General features: G+C 33.9%; 1 protein-coding gene across 1 annotated transcript in view; it reads left to right on the top strand.

Annotated features, from left to right (window-relative positions):
• The first annotated feature begins 7,885 nt into the window (after positions 1-7,885).
• LOC105225011 (putative uncharacterized protein DDB_G0285119) overlaps positions 7,886-16,743 on the top strand; it is a 59,644-nt gene continuing 50,786 nt past the window's right edge. Inside the window, exon 1 of the mRNA XM_049456577.1 lies at positions 7,886-8,183. The gene's annotated coding sequence lies outside the window, so the exon portion shown is untranslated. The remainder of the gene's footprint in view (positions 8,184-16,743) is intronic.

Here is a 16,743-nt window from a genome sequence, read left to right as displayed (position 1 = left end):
CAATTTTAAAGAAAAGCCTGGGTGCAGCTTATTCCTTTTATCATTTCTTCCGTAAAATTTGGTGTTTCTGACGTTGTTTGTTAGTCGGTTAGCGCACTTTTAGTGATTTTTCAACATAACCTTTGTATGGGAGGTGGGGCGTGGTTATTATCCGATTTCTTCCATTTTTGAACTGTATATGGAAATGCCTGAAGGAAACGGAACTCTATAGAGTTTGGTTGACTTAGCTATAGTAGTTTCCCGAGATATGTACAAAAAAGTTAGTAGGGGGCGTGGACCACGCCCACTTTTTCAAAAAAATTAGGTCTAAATATGCCCCTCCCTAATGCGATCCTTTGTGCCAAATTTCACTTTAATATCTTTATTATAGCTTAGTTATGAAACTTTACTTTCATCCACATTTGTTTACAGCAGCTGTTTAAGTCGGTACAATTTTTACAATGCATAAAAATATCGAACAAAGAATTTTTCTCAAATTTTGTTATTTCTAACCTAATTTCGTGTGTGAAATCATTGCGAATGTAGGAAAAGGCTTACAGTGACTCAGTGTTATCAAAAACACAATCCTACGAGTGGAACAAAGCCTTCAAAGACGATCGAGAGCAGAGATCTGCAACGGATTACACAATTTCCGTGCACGCTCTCGGACACTTACCCGAAAAACCGGCTGTATTGCTTTTCTCTTTGAACGAGCAGAAGGATTGCTTGTTAGCGACTGTGCGCAGACGAAACGTGTTGATCACAACACTCGAGTGTCTTTCATACGTGTTTGTTTGGGTTCGGGTGGTTTGCGGGATCAATATATTCGATGTGTCGGAGTTTAGGCTCGAGTGTTGCAAAGCATTTTTTGTTTATGTGTAATCGTCAGTACAGTTGATTAATTTGCTTTGTGAGTGTTAGAATGTTATATGTAACGGTATTACATGATATTTACTGAAAATAATGGCCCGAAAAAAGAAGATTTTATTGGTTGCAAAATTCGCGAATGGCAGTTGCAGCTTGTTGGTCTTATGTGATGGTTATTGCAAATATATTTTTTAATGTTAAAATGCGTCTATTTCCTTGATACATGCATGCATATAGTTTTAAATGCTGTATTTTCAATAATATGGACTGTTAACAGTGTATACAACATTAATAAATTTCCTCATATTTTTGCTCAGAAAAAATGTGATACATGTTCTTCTACACCCGTGTTCTGTCCGAGTCAGTATCCGTGGCAAATAGTTGAACACATTTCGGAGTTAGCTGCGGGTGTCGGTGTCGAAGTGTGGACACTCGCTTGTGATCGTTTTGAAGAGAGTATGATCAAACAGACTCGACTCGAACACTCAGAAAGCAGCTGCCGGGTGTGCCACTCGATCGAATCGGCCCATTGCTGCCGAGTGATGGTGCTCGCTCGTGCCTCGATTTTTAATGAGGGTGAGATCGAACAGGTTCGAACATACCCAATGCAGCTCTCTGATCGAGAGTTCGCTGAAGATTTGCCTCGTCCTGGACGACCTTTGACCCCTCCAACTGATAAAAATATTATAAAAGTAAAAAATATAGTGCTTGAAAATCATCAGGCGAGTGTTAGAGAGATGGCAAAAGCGTTCGACATCTCTTGCGAGTCCGTTCGAATGATTTTGGTAAATATTTTGGGTATGAAAAGCGTTCTTACTCGACTCGTCCCGATAAAGCTGAATTTATTTCAAAAAGAGTAGCGTAAACGAGACCAGTTTGAACATACTTGATCGTGCGAATTCCGATTCCACATTCATGGAGAGCATTATAACTGCCGCAAATTATCGGAAAGGAACCCGTTTTCGGTTGATCAAGAAATAAAACAAAATTCGCTGAAGGAGCTGAAGGCCATCACAGCGTTTATGAAAACAGTTTCGAGGACTGAAAAAACCGTTGGCGTGGTTGTCATCTGTCCTCGCCCAGTTACATAATGCATGGTAGGAATGTCTGGATAACCATTGAAATTAGTGAAGTAGTTCCTGAGCTATAGGATTTCACCTAAAAGTAGATGGTACCACTCACAATTTTTACACCTGGGGGCATATTCTGTAACTCGATTCGAAAAAAAAAAATTACTCCTCGAATTCGGATTTTGATATTCTCTTAACTCGATTTTCGGATTTTCAAGCCAATTTTCGGATAAAAATATTCGATAGCTTTGAGTTGTAGAAAGCACAAACGAACTTTGTACGTATTTATTCAGGGTATTACCACTTTCGCATAATTATAAAATTAGATACCGGAAATTTCGAATAGAACACATTTTCGAATCGTGCGAGTTACAGGAGTATGGGCCCACCCTGCTCCTATAAAGTTTATCTCTAATATATTGATTGTGAAACTTAATGCTTCTGGTTCATATATTCAGTAAGTTATCACACGTTTAGTAGTTTCCAACGTACTGGTTATTTGGAGAGTGGGCGAGGCTACTATCTGATCACCGTTTTATATAACCGATTTCTAGATTACATATGTATATGAAGAAGTACTAGAAAAACTTCCGCTCAGCAAGTTTGGTTGAGTTGGCTTCAGCGATTTGGTAGATATGTATGTGCATTTCACCTTTTAGAGGGCGGAACCACGTCCACTTTCTCAACATGTTAAGCTCAGAAGCGTACTCGCTACTGTGATCCCCTATACCAAATTACAGTTTCGTATATTAATTTAGTGCTTGACGGTCCCATGTGTACGTAGCAATTCACCAATTCCCCCCATCTGCAGTACCAACCCTCTGCCAAGGAATACGTACACAAAGTTTTATCTAGATATCTTAGTTTTTACTCGCTTGTACGGACTACAGACGGACGGACGAACTGACAGACAGTAACTGGACTCGTCTTGTTGTCCCGATCATTTATATACGTATATATAACTTTACATCTATTTTGATTAGTTTTAAGTGATACAAACAACCGCTATACTCCGAGGCAACAAGTTGCGAGAGTATTAAAATGTTAACTTTCGACTGCACACAGGTGTTCTTATAAAAACTATGTATATATGTATATGTTTATCGACATCTGAAAAGGTAAGTGTCCAACGGTTCACATCAAACGAAAAACGTTTATGATTTTGATTGGTCAGCTTGAAAGGCAGCTATATTCCATGGTGGTCCGATCAGAACATTTTTTCGCAGATTGTAGCGCTGTCTTGGACAATAATCTAAATTGTCCAATAAAAAAGTATGCCATAAAGGGCTTTGTTTTAGTCGATCAGTTTGTAAGGCAGTTATATCTTATAGATCTACTATAAGATATAATGTATAATATGTTATAGTGGACAAAAGCGCAGATTCTATGATGCTTTTCTGCCATTTGTACAAAACGTATTATACAAATGTCAGATCGGTATCTCAAAAACTAATGGGCCAGACAAACGAATTCGACTCAGCTCATTACGCTAGTCAGTTATATACATATGCATTTTATAGAGTCTCCGACATCTTCTTCTGGGTGTAGCAAACTTCTGGTAAACACTTAATATACCCTGTTACCGGTATTGGAAAAATTTAATATAATTCCGGACCAACAGTACAGGGTTTCGCAGACACCACGGAACTAATCTGACTCAATGCCATAGAGTGTTTAAATAAAATAAGGTCAGCTTTAGAGCAAAAAAAGAATATTGTTCAGGTGTATTCCTTGATGTGCAACAAGCCATTCGATAAAGTCTGGACAACCCCGGACTGCTTTACAAATTAAAGAAAAATTTACCTGCTCCCTTTTTTTTTTTTCCATTCTTATTCTTATTAAATCTTATTTAAAAAGATAGACAATTTTATGATAGGGTTGGAAATGAGTACTCAAGTATGTATAAATAAAATTAGGCGTACCACAGGAAGTGTTTTAGGGCCAAATTATTTATTCTATATTCACAGCGGATATCCCAAAAAACAACGATGTTACGATAGCAATATCGCTGATGACACTGCAGTCACCTAACTTCAATAATAAGTGAGCCTTCAGAATCTTCTGACATACTGGACTACAAATTACTTATTCCAACTAGAAGAACTTGGCTCATAAGATGTGGAACATTAAAGTCAATTCAGATAAATCTGTCCATGTTACGTTTTGCCCTAAGAAAAGGTGATTGTCCTTCAATCAAAATTTTTAATACAGCCATTTACCTGTTAGTGATCATGTGAAATACCTGGGGTTACACATAGATAGAAGGACTTACCTGGAAATATCATATAAAAGCGAAAAAAGAACAAATTAATATAAAATTGAGAAGTCTTTTTATTGGCTTCTGGGTAAAAAATCTGTTCTTTCTCTTGAAAATAAACTGCTACTTTATAAAACATCATCAAAACCTATTTGGACTTATGCGACGATACAAATATGGGGCACGGCAAGCAATTCAAAATATTGAAATAATACAGCGCGTCTCCAATCAAAAATTCTCAGGTCAATTACAAAGCTCCATGGTATATTTCAAATCTTACTATTCAAAGAGATTTAAAAATATGCCAAAGTGAAAGATGAAATAAAAAAGGTTTAGTGAAAGATACAAAAAATCAGGTTAGAGATCCATCCCAATCCTTAGAAAACTTTAAACAGTGGCATTACATACAGGCACCCACTACAACAAGGTAAAAGAAAAGACATATTGAACTTGTAAACCAGCACGCCATGCACGTAATGTAAAATACATAACTTTAGCACAAACTACATAGTGTTTATGATAGGTTATTTTAACATAATGAAAATAGCAAATAATTAGATAAATTAGTATGTATGTAGTTTGGATTTTTTATTTTTTATGTATACTGTCACTAAACAGAGAGGGTCCACTTAATGATAGTAACACTCACAATTTGTTAGTACCTTAACAGCATATTTACTTGTTTGTATTGTATTTTAACATTGAAGGACGGATTGTAAATTTAATTTGAATAAAAAAAAAAAAAAAAACTTAATATACCCTGTTTCAGGTTACAGAAGAGAACAGAGGAACAGAATCTTCATTACGGGCATAAAATGGAATTGCGCCTGCGAGTATGCTATGGTTCCATTGCACGAAACAATATCGAAAAATAGAGAGGACATATATTCTCGGCAAATTTAACGAACTGCCCCTTGATTTATGCAACAACACCATTATGTAAGTAAATGTAATATCTATATCACATGCGTCATTCGGTCAAACCAAAAAGGAAATGATCGGAATTATTCAGCGGAAATGTCTTCTGCAAATTTTGATTGCATTTTCGTTGTGCTAAATAATAAAAATTTAATTTTAAAGCACTAATGAACTCCTACAGTAGCGAAAATATGTCTTTGCTTGAATACCTTTTTCCAGACTTGAAAAGTGTTGAAGACGAAAATTCGTTTTTAATACTCTACACGAATTAAACTACAGCGAATAATGTTCGAAATTTAAAAGACAATTGCAAAGACCAACAAACAAATATTGTAAATAATTTCAAAGCCTTTAAATGTTTTACCAAAGTTGAAAGTAAAACTGTTTACTTTACTTAACAAATAAATAAATGCATTGTAAGCATGAAAAAATGCTCTTCACAAAGCAGAGAACGTGAAAGAAAACGTGTTGTAAGTTCTCTGATCAAAATGTGCATTTCCACTAGGCTACTATACTCTCTTATTTGCTTCTCGCTCATTTCAGAGCACGCCGCTGCGATCGAACAAAAATTCGATTTAATGAGCCACTAATGTTGTGTGCGCGGCATTGCCAGCAGTGAATTTTCACTATTCGCTTAATTTGTCTCGAGCAAAGACTTCGGCATATTCATTAAAATTGTATGCATACAGTAAGTATTCGATAAGTGGGATCAAAGATATCAGGGTTAAATTCCAATATATTTTTTTCGAAGTAAATAATTTTAGTAATCTGCAAGAGTATCTTCTGTTACGAATTTTTCAATAGAACAATATTCTCACATACATAATTACGAGTTATAAGGAAGTTTAGCCTTATTAGAATGTGATATAAGGTTTAAACTTCGGTTAAAATGGAAATCCTCTTAGAAGTCTGTCATTTCACAAAAAATTATGTAAAATTAAAAACATGTGTACTTTATTATCTCTTCTGGTAATATTGCCTCAGAAAGCAAGAGTCTCTGGATTCACCGTCACCACTAGAAATCCGCTTGAAAGAAGTTTTCAAGCTACCAGAATTCCGACAATTCTCAATAAACATTTTACTTACAGTTGAAAAGAAAACATTAGGTTCCTTCTCTCTTACTCTCAAAACCCGACAAATTTTGACAGAAATTTTTATAGCGTGTATACAATAGAATGTTTACCTTTAAATTGTAAATTTTTTGGGCTTCGGAATTTTGGGCTGTACTGAAATCCGAGCAATAACATCTTTTGGAGAAACATACAAGCTGGCACAACTATAGCTTTAAATGTAAAAGTAAAACATGATGCCGCAGCCTAAATTCTGTATTAAAAAATATATATGAACTATATGTTGGTGAATGTTCTCCCTGCTCAACACAACACTTAAGTTAACCCAGTCGAATCAAATAGGTTTAGTAAAGCTCATCGGATTTATTTGCCTGATAGCCTGACACTTTCTTCCAATTGCGAGTTAATCAAGGCGATGAAGGAGTGTGTGCTCTGGTGTATCCGCCCCTTGCTAACAGTGCCGACACAGATCAGTAGAACAGAACATAAGTAGTAGAAATCCTACTGCTTTGTTTACCAATAGAGCAACAAAGTAACAGTTAACTACAGTTTAAGACTTGGAGGCAGTACTTTTTTCCGAGTTATCCTGTCTGCTGATAATACTCAGTTTGGTTTGCCTTTTTATAATTAACAGAGTAAGTGCAAATTTACTACCAAAACAAAGGTTCGGTTAGAGAGACCTGTCGAGCGCTGCGTTCGATTTCTCAAAAAGGCTATCGCTGCTGTGGAGCAGAGTAGGAAGAAGAGCCAAATGAGTACATTCGCCATTGCGCGCAGCATTTGGAGCGGAGCACACTTTATGGAAACATTTTAGCTTGCGGACTTACACAATCCTATTCGTACAAGAATTTAAGCCGAAGGATCATCAAATGCCTTCACGTTCAGGCACAAAACGAAATGGCTCTCGGTCCCGATTTTCTCAGGAAAATTTTATTCAACGATGAAGCTCACTTTTGATTGAATAGGTACATTAATAAACAAACTTGTCCATGATATCCACAAGCCATAGTTAAGAAGCCGTTACAACCTCAAAAAGTCACTTTTTAAGTGCTCTATGGGTAGAGAGAAGTATTGGTCTATGTTTCTTCAAAAATGAAGACGGCCATTGTGCTACAGTCAATGAGGAACGCTATAGAGCTATGATTAATGGCTTGCTCGTTCCGGAATTGGAGTATTTAGATGTGGACTACCTTTGGTACCAACAAGACGACGAAACATGCCATACAGCCAACGAAACAATCAATTTTTTTAAAGAAACTGGTAAGCCCATTATCTTACGTGTTGGTCTAGGGATTGGGCTCCAAGATTGCGCGATTCAACACCGCTGCACCATGTTTGTATGTAGTTTCTTATCTTAGATAAATCCGAGACAATTGACGCCTTGGAGGAGAATATTCGACGCCTTTTTGCTGACATACAGCCTCAGTTGAAGTCGAAAATTGAGCCACTCGACTGGAATTTATTCGCGCCAGCAGCACTTGCCCAAAAGTACTTTTATCTCTATAATAAAGCTAAGTTTTTGACCATAACATTAAATTATATGCGTTTTATATCTGCCTGAAAACCACATGACATAATAAAGTCTTATTATCCATGTACTACTGTAGACCATAAGCAACATTTGCACGCCAACGCTGGTTGGCTCGTCTGGTGGTTGTTGCCTCTCGATACGAAGATGGTGCAGTTGCGAGCCAACAACACGATCCGATCCGCGCGCTGTTTCGTTCGTTTCAGTTTAAACGCTGATTGCACGACGCGCAACGCGTCAGTCTCAACGCAAACTCGACGAAAATCGCAACTCATAATCGTAACGAACCAAGCGCGCTAGTCACTAACGCGTCGGCGGCGAATGTTCAAAGAAAACACAAAAAAATAGTAAAATAGAAAGAAACTTTTACTTAAGTTTTTTCTCTAAGTGAACGCACTAGAACTTAAGCGAAGCAAACGTTGATTAAGCTAAATCTTTCAGATGTCTTGAAAGTGTATTTTTAATTTTGCCCCTAAGCAAATGTTTTAAATAACGTAAGTTGATGGTGTTGGAATATTAAGTGTATTTAAAAAAATATATAATTATTAAACAAATTTTTTGGTGTTAATTGGAGTCGGTGGTGTGAAGTATGATATAAAAAAAACAAAAAAATAAAAAAATTTTAATTTTTTTTTCATATTTTTTTTTTTTAATACAATATGTTGAAACAATTTTTTTTGCTTGAAAAACAGAACCTTGAAAATATTATTTTTCTGTTTGAAATCTCGAAAGTGGTAAAAATTCGTGTTTAGTGCGAACTGATTCTAAAAGGAATAACAAATACATGTATAACATTAGTAAAATGTTAAAAATACTTTTAGAAAATAATGTTATTAAAAAATAATTATATTGGAAAAAATATTATAGTGAAACTAAAAAGTGTTTGTAAAACTAAAATATAAAAAAAATATGTAAAAAAATTGTGAAAATATATTTGAGAAAAATAGGGGTCCAAAATTTTGGAGGAGGGATAACAGTGTTGAAGTGATTTCGAAAATTTTCAAATCTTATAGAAACACAAAAACAAAAATAAAAAAAATTTCAAAACAAACAAGCGAAAAAATATCAGAAAAACCATAAAATGGGAACAAAAAAATATTTAAAAAACGTATTCAATACTAAAAATATTTTAAAAAATATAAAAATATGTTTTTATCTTTTTCTGCGCCAAACACTGATGCCGCAAATTATTTGAATTTATTTCGTATGTATATAATTATTAATTTTAATTATTTAATAGCATGAAAAAACATTTTAATTTGAAAAACAAGAATAAAATTTTATATTAAATAAAAAAATGATAATAAAATAAAAATAACACATAAAACTTAATTATATTCCATTAATAATTACATTTAATATTTTTAGAACAAAATAATATTTTATATTAAATAAAAATAAGAGAAAAGTTTTAAAATATTTCATTAATAATTTTTCTTTTAAAAAACTTATATTTTTAGTACTTAAAAAGCTTATAGTATACAAATATTATTTTTATTTTGAAAAAAAAACAGGTAATAATTTAAAAATGCAAAAGGAGGGTTTGTCTTATTTCAAAATTAAAAAAGAACAAAAAAATCAAAATTATTATATTTAATAATACGTATACTTTAATATTTTAATAATTTTTTGTATATGAATTTTATTATAATTGAATTCTTAATATTAAAAAATATAATAAGATTCAAAACAACAACTTTTCGCTAATATCAAATATTTAAATAAATTTAAAAAACACTTAAAAAATATTTAACTTAAAATTGATGTTGTTATTATGGCATAATAAACAACTTTTGCTAATATAAAAAAAAATTAAATAAAATAATGCTAACTACCAGTTAAAAAATATTTAAAATTAAAATTAATATTTTTTAATACCAAAAAAAAAATATTTGTAATAAAATAAAAGAAAAAAAAATAATAAAAAATTTGTAAAAGTAGTTGAAAAAAATTAAACTTTTAAATACTTTTTTTGATACGATAAAAAATATTTGCAATAAATAAGCTTAAAATAATTTTTTTTTTCATATAACTACACACCTTTTTATAAAAATTAAAATAAAATTACATATATTCATACATTTATATACATACGCATTTGGTTGTACACATGCATGAAAAAAAAAATAATAATTAATAAAACAAAATAAATTCATTTAGATATTCAAATAAATTATTTATTGTTTTAATAGAAAATTAATGTTTTTTAAATGAATATTTAACAAATTTTGCTTATATAAAAAATAAATAAAACAAAATCTAAATATCGATTAAACATTTAATTTCAAATTAGTACTTTTAAATACAGAAAAAATATTTCTAACAAAATAAAAGAAAAATTATAATAAAAAAATTAAAAAAATAGTTGAAATATATTTAAACTTTAAAATAATATTTTTTGATACAATAAAAAATATTTGTAATAAAATAAAAGGAAAATAAAATTAAAACAAAAAAAATTAAATATCAGTTAAAATATTTCACTTTCTTTTATGTATTTTTTTGTTTTTTTTTTTATTAAAATAAAAAATAATATTTAAAAAAATATATGGATTTAATTAAATAAAAAATTAATACCAGTCAATAATGTTTTTAAACTTGAAATTATTTATTTTTTTCATATAATATATATTTAAAAAAATAAATATAATAAAAAAAAATAAAACAAAATGAAATGAAAATAAGCTGCAAACAAAATTAAATATTTTTGTACATTTTGTACATATCGTCACCAAAAATGCAAAACAGCGTGTCATAAAAAAAAATCGAAAATCGCTGTCAGATGCAATAACCAATATAGAACCATTTTATAACTGAAACCGAAAATGTAACCATTTTATAACCAAAACTCAAATTTTGTTTCAATATGAGTGGTTTCTATTATATCGTTTTTCCTTCGCCTGTAAACTTATGAAAAGTGATGTTACGTTATTTTGTATTTTAGGTGCCTATATGTGGTACTTATGAATAAAAAAAATATTTATATTAAAAAATAAAAATTTAAAATATTGCATAACCCATACACACACTTATTCGCAATTTAAATTGTTTACCCCAACTTTTAAAAAAGCATGCCTCTCTGAAAAATTTATTTGAAAAAACTCAATCATTATGATTAATCATTGCTCTGGTTTGTACTATAAAATCAAAATTTTGCAAACGCGCTGCCAAGCCAAACAACAAGCGCTCGTCAAAAAGCATATATTGCCGCTACAGACACAAAGGCCGCCCTTTCAGTGACAACGCGCAACAACAAAACAACATTTTTATTATTATCAACAGAATGCTAATAGTTAACTTTTTCGCCACAAACGAGCAAATACGCAAGGAAAGCCTTGTGTGTATGTGTGAGTACGTGTGTGTGTGGCTGTGTAGAAGAGTAACTTGTTTTTGTTTTACATTACATTGCATTTTGCAGAATAAAATGATTTATTTGCGCGCTGATTTAAAACTGTTTCGGAAGCCGCCGCGGTTGACGCCGCCGTGGACGCGCCGAGACACACATAGCTAGCGCATGTTAATCGACCCAACTAGTAGTGTAGCGTAATACCTCAGATATATTTTTGATGATGGTATTTCCACATACACTTCAGCACGCAGCAGCCACTCGGGCAAATTGTCAAGCAGTCGCGCTCAAGTCTGACTCGGCAGCTGAATCTGACACTAAATCAGAGTCAGACCGGGCATCAGTCAGTCAGGCTAGGCGGCCGCGCGTTAACCAAAGCACAAGCAAACCGTCGCGCCACATCATGGCTGCCAATTATGCCATGCGATGACGATGGACGACGCTGTCATTGTTCCAGCGCGTTGTGGCGCGTAATGAATTTATTTTTTAAATATTATTTAGGGGCGATTTTGGGTACACAGATACATGCATATATGTATGTGTGTGTGTTTGTTAAATATTCGTAAAATTGTAAAGTGTTTGCATCGCTTATATTTACGAATTTTCGGCTTGGGGTTATTTGTTTAAACGCGTTGAATAAGTTTGGGTTGTTTGCCGCGCGGTCAGCGGATGACCCGCCGCCTGTGACTTTCATTGGAACCAGCGCAGCCCAGTGAAATGAAATGGAATGGAATTAAATTAAATCTAATAAAAACAAGTGAAAATATTCAACATTCATAATGCGCGCGCAAACATACATACACACACACATATGCACACAGCGGTAAATACATGAATTTTTGAAAAAGCAGTGCGCGCGTTTGTGCCGCGCGGCAGCCGCTTTAAATTAAACAAACTTAAGCGTGTGTGTGTGCTACAGTGCTCAGTTCTAGAATCAGCGCAACGCGCTTGGAGCGCAGATTCGTTATTAATGTTTGCATATATGAAATGCGCGTGGTAGAAAGCACATAAATATGGTGTATGTAAGCGTTTTGTATGCGGCGGAAGCAGGGGCGCGCGCAACATACACACGTACGCGTGGTAAATTTGTATATAAATTTCTTCACATATTAGGGTTCGCGCGGCTCAGCGCGTTTAAACAGTGAATGCCACTGTTGCGCTTGCCGTCATGACGATGTACGCGCCGCATAACAAATATAACAACAAGCGCGTTAACCTAACGAAATTTTAAGGCTTTGGCTGCCAAGCGCGACTCCAACGCGGCACAGCAAACGCAACGCGTTGCAAGTAAATACTACAGCGTCTTATTAATAGCTTACCGATGCACATGTTTGTTGTTGTTGTTTTCGTTATTTCGAACTCATTAAGGCACACATTATTAGCGCTAATGTGTTGTTGTAGAAGACTTCATAACATAAACGCTCCGCTGAAGAAATATGATTGAAATACATCCATCAAGCGGTTGCCGAGTTGAAAGCTGTCTTAAGCGGCGCGCACATAAGAATTCTGTTTTTAAATACATACAAGCAAGCATACATATTTGTAGCTGTGTATGTGATTTTACACATGCGTGCAGCATATGTGGCACAGTGCGCGCAGGGGAAAGTGTTTACGGATATGTTAACTCAGCATCCGACCAACCATACAATTTATATTCACTATACATATGTATATAGGTTTTGTATGTGTATAGCTTAGAGTGGGCCAAAAAAGCAGTAATAAAAGTCATTAATTTTTATAATATAATACATAAAATATATAAAACGGCTTTTTGATACATTTTTCAAACGTGAATACATGGGCTTACGGGTTTTAAAAGAGCATTCTACAACACCTCTAGAATATTGTCCTAAATTTTCAAGTTGATCCGAGTAATAGTTTCGGAGATACAGCCTTGAGAACTTGTGCGCTCGAGGCTAGCTAGGCTAAGTGCGCCGTCTTTAAACGCGTTTTTCTCGAAACTGTGTTTTTGAAGTCGGTTGGCAAGATTTCTCGAGAACTACTCAACCGATCTTCATGAAATATTTCCTATTAATATTAAGAACCCAAACTTTCTCAGAATTTCTTTGTAACAATAAAAAAATCTAATAAGATATTTAATTTTTTATATGAGAAATAAATTGTTGAAAAAAATATTTCCTATTAATATTAAGAACCCAAACTTTATCAGGATTTTTTTTTTTTACCCACCCTAATGTAGCTATGTACGCATATTTGTTCTAAAACCAAAATAATTGCAGATTATTTTCGTTTGACTTTAACTTTACTCCCAATTTGATTGACGTTGTAGCAAATGACACTGATAGCTTGCGTCTTCGCGTCACCTAAAACACACGCATACATGCTTATATATTCACATGCATAGACACAAATGATTGCGTGTGTGCGCGCTGTTGAGCGATCGCATCGATCGTCGCCGATCATTCAAGGTATGGCTAGTGAGGCATTACTTCCTAGTTAAGATACTGCAGAGTCTGCGATATATTTCCATACATATGGACATACATACGTACATATGTATATATTCTTGTCCATGTGTCAACATTTATGTTCGCATACACATGTATTTTGTCGCTTTATTTATGCATATACACACATACACACGTATACGATGCCTGTTTGTATCTTTTGAAATGTTTTTACGTCCACCCACCCCTTTTTGGAAACCGAAGAATGACATTAATATTGACAAGTGTAGCAAGTGTGAAAATATTCGACGTTTCGCTGGCGGAAAATGTGCATGGAAATTTTTTGAGTTACATATATACATACATATTTGTATGCAATGTATGAATGTATGTAAATAAATAATGCAAAAGGAGAGCCCGAAAATATACACATGAGAAAAATGTGTATGTGTGTGTATGTATATTCTCCAAAAATATTTAAAATAAGCAAATGTTTTCAAATTCTTATGTTTGACTGCTGCCGATTTGATATGAACAAATTTTCCCGTGAGCAATTAACATCTGAGGCCATTCATAGCTTTGACGAAGAATTTTGAATGTTTCCAATAAAAAATGCATTTTTCAATTAAACTTGTATAATATCTATCCATACTATATTTTTTGACCACGGCAGTTTAAATAATTTATAAAAGTTTCATTTTGTAATCGCTTATCTCAAAGCTTTGGCTCAATGGAGACAATTTGTATTACATTCTTCTCAACAAAATTTTAAAAATCTTCAAATGAGATCTCTATATTTTAGTGATTACTTAGAGAGCTCTAGTCTAACCTCAATCGGTTTGGAGCAATGAAAAACTGCTGCGCTTCTGGATTTGGAGAATAAATCCTATTTCAGCGATAAAAAAATATGTTAATCACATTTTAATTTCAAGCCTTACATTTTCCACAGACAACTTCACTTTATTTCAAAAGTTAAATTTTTAAAATTTTCAAATTTTCTTTTGAGTCATTCATAATGTTTGAACTTAGTTAAAATGTCCTAAAATAAGCCAACTAAAATTATTCCGTCTTGGATTTTTGGCGAAATATTTTATATAAATATATATATTTTTTATAATCTTTTTAAACAAACTTGTGACTTTTTAATCATTAATGTAGCCGTTGTACAAATGAAAAAGAGTGATAAAAATGGGAAGAAGCCGTTAGAGGAGAGGGACAGTGAGGTTCTTTATGGATGGATCAAAGCTGAGGGATTGATGGAGGGGTTTTCTGTAAGGTGCTCTTTTTTAACTCCAGCTTCAGTGGCTACCAACCCGAGGTAACATCCATTAAAGAAACAGCAGATCTATTGCTCCGGAGTGCAGCCTCTTTCAGAGAAGTGACCATTCACTCAGTTAGCAGAGCGGCAATATTAGCTTTGAATTCATAAACAGTGCGTTCAGAGCTGAGATTGGTATGGGAGCCGGGCCATAGCGGAATCACTGGTAATTGCAAAACTGATGGGCCAGCAAGAAAGCACCCCAGAACCGCTATCAGTCGAATGGGAGCGGGTTGGTGCTCTCGTATCCTCTTATGGTCTACTACCAGATAGCTGGGCTTCTCGGAAGCTTGGCCATCGGTACATGCGCTGTTGCAGAAGCCTTTTAGCCACGATCAATTGCAAGAGATTTAGTGATCTTTTTGCCCTCAGTAAGGCTAACCTCTCCCTAGTTTTGGGGGGTTTTACCAGACCATTGCTCTATTGGTGTTCATGCTGTAAGGTTGGGAATCTTATCACAGGCCATCTGCAGAAGTTGTTTGGAAAAAGATGAGGTTTATCAGGTCAAGACTTAAACACTTGAGAGTGCACACCTTCAGACATTTCACCCGACTTGCGAAAGTGGAAATTATATGCTTGTGTAAATTTATATTGTCTACTAAGTGTTTAGCTATTTTATAAGTTCGAAGACAGAAGTTCTTCTTTTCTATGTCACAAAGGACTACATATACATATGTATGTAGGAGTCCACGTGCGATCTTTGATCAGTCACCTAACCTTGAATTACTTGAGATGCTTTGGAACTTCAATGCTTTAGATGATAGAAAGAACAGACGGCATTAACTCTTCAATTTGTAGGCAGATATTTTTCATTAAGAGATACATAAATGGTTTTTTGTGAAATAATTTACACTTCAAAGTGGCTTTAAAATATATTAACACAAATTTCTTTGATCATTATCTGACAAATACTACATATCATTAATATCGTCTATGTCTCTGCATATCTACGCCAATAAAGAAGAACACATCTAAGAAGTTTTCATGAAATTTTCTTAAGGCATTTCGGAGAAATTTTCCTCACCGACTTCGAAACATCGTTTCGAGAAAAACGCCTTTAAGAATACGGCAGCCGATTATACATACTTAGTTAAAAAATGATGATTAATAGTCACCTGAAATGCAAAATAACGTATCATCAAAAAATTCGAAATTAAGTGTCTTATTGATTACGTTTCACTACTTCAAATTACATATATAATATTACATATGTTCAACATTTTCAGATCCTGCGGTCAGATATAAACCAGTTTTAACTAATATTAAAATTTTGTTTCACTCATGTTCCATTTTATTTCGTGTTTCATTCATGCCATTGTAAATTTCCGAAAATGTTGTTACGTTATTTTGCATTTCAGGTGACGATATGTAAAAGAAAATCGACTTTTTGAAATTTGAATGAAATTAATATGAACTATTAAGACCCCTGATCCTCAAACTTCTAAACGTTCATATTGACCACTAACGTAACTAGCGAAGAAGGAGCTAAAAAGCAAAGAAAAAATTTCAAACTATAATTTAATTGACTTTCAACTCTTCTTTAACGGCTCTGTCTCGTAAGATCGTCGATTTTTATGCATGTCTGTTCATCTTAATGGACGCTAAGAATAATCACAGCAGCTTATGCAGCAATTATGGCACGAGTTCCATATAGAACACGAGAAATAAATAAAATAAATATAATCGTACATATTCTGCACGCATACAGAGGCGCAGGCAAAATAGACATCATTTAATGTCACATCCACTGAATGCTGATTACTGACAACCGACAGCGCACTGCCACGGCACACACACACACACACAAATGCAAATGAAGAAAGCCCCACCCCACAGCACTCACACCCGGTCGCCTGGGCTAATCGTGGCGCATTGCCGCATTTTATTGCAATTGCATTGCTTTAATGAATGAATGGGCAGCAACTGCAACAACAACACCACTCACAACAACAACAATAATAACAAAGAAGCGCATTTATTTT

This window comes from Bactrocera dorsalis, chromosome 4 (genome assembly GCF_023373825.1).
Source record: "Bactrocera dorsalis isolate Fly_Bdor chromosome 4, ASM2337382v1, whole genome shotgun sequence".
NCBI lineage: Eukaryota > Metazoa > Arthropoda > Insecta > Diptera > Tephritidae > Bactrocera > Bactrocera dorsalis.
This window is presented reverse-complemented; position numbering and strand designations above follow the sequence as displayed.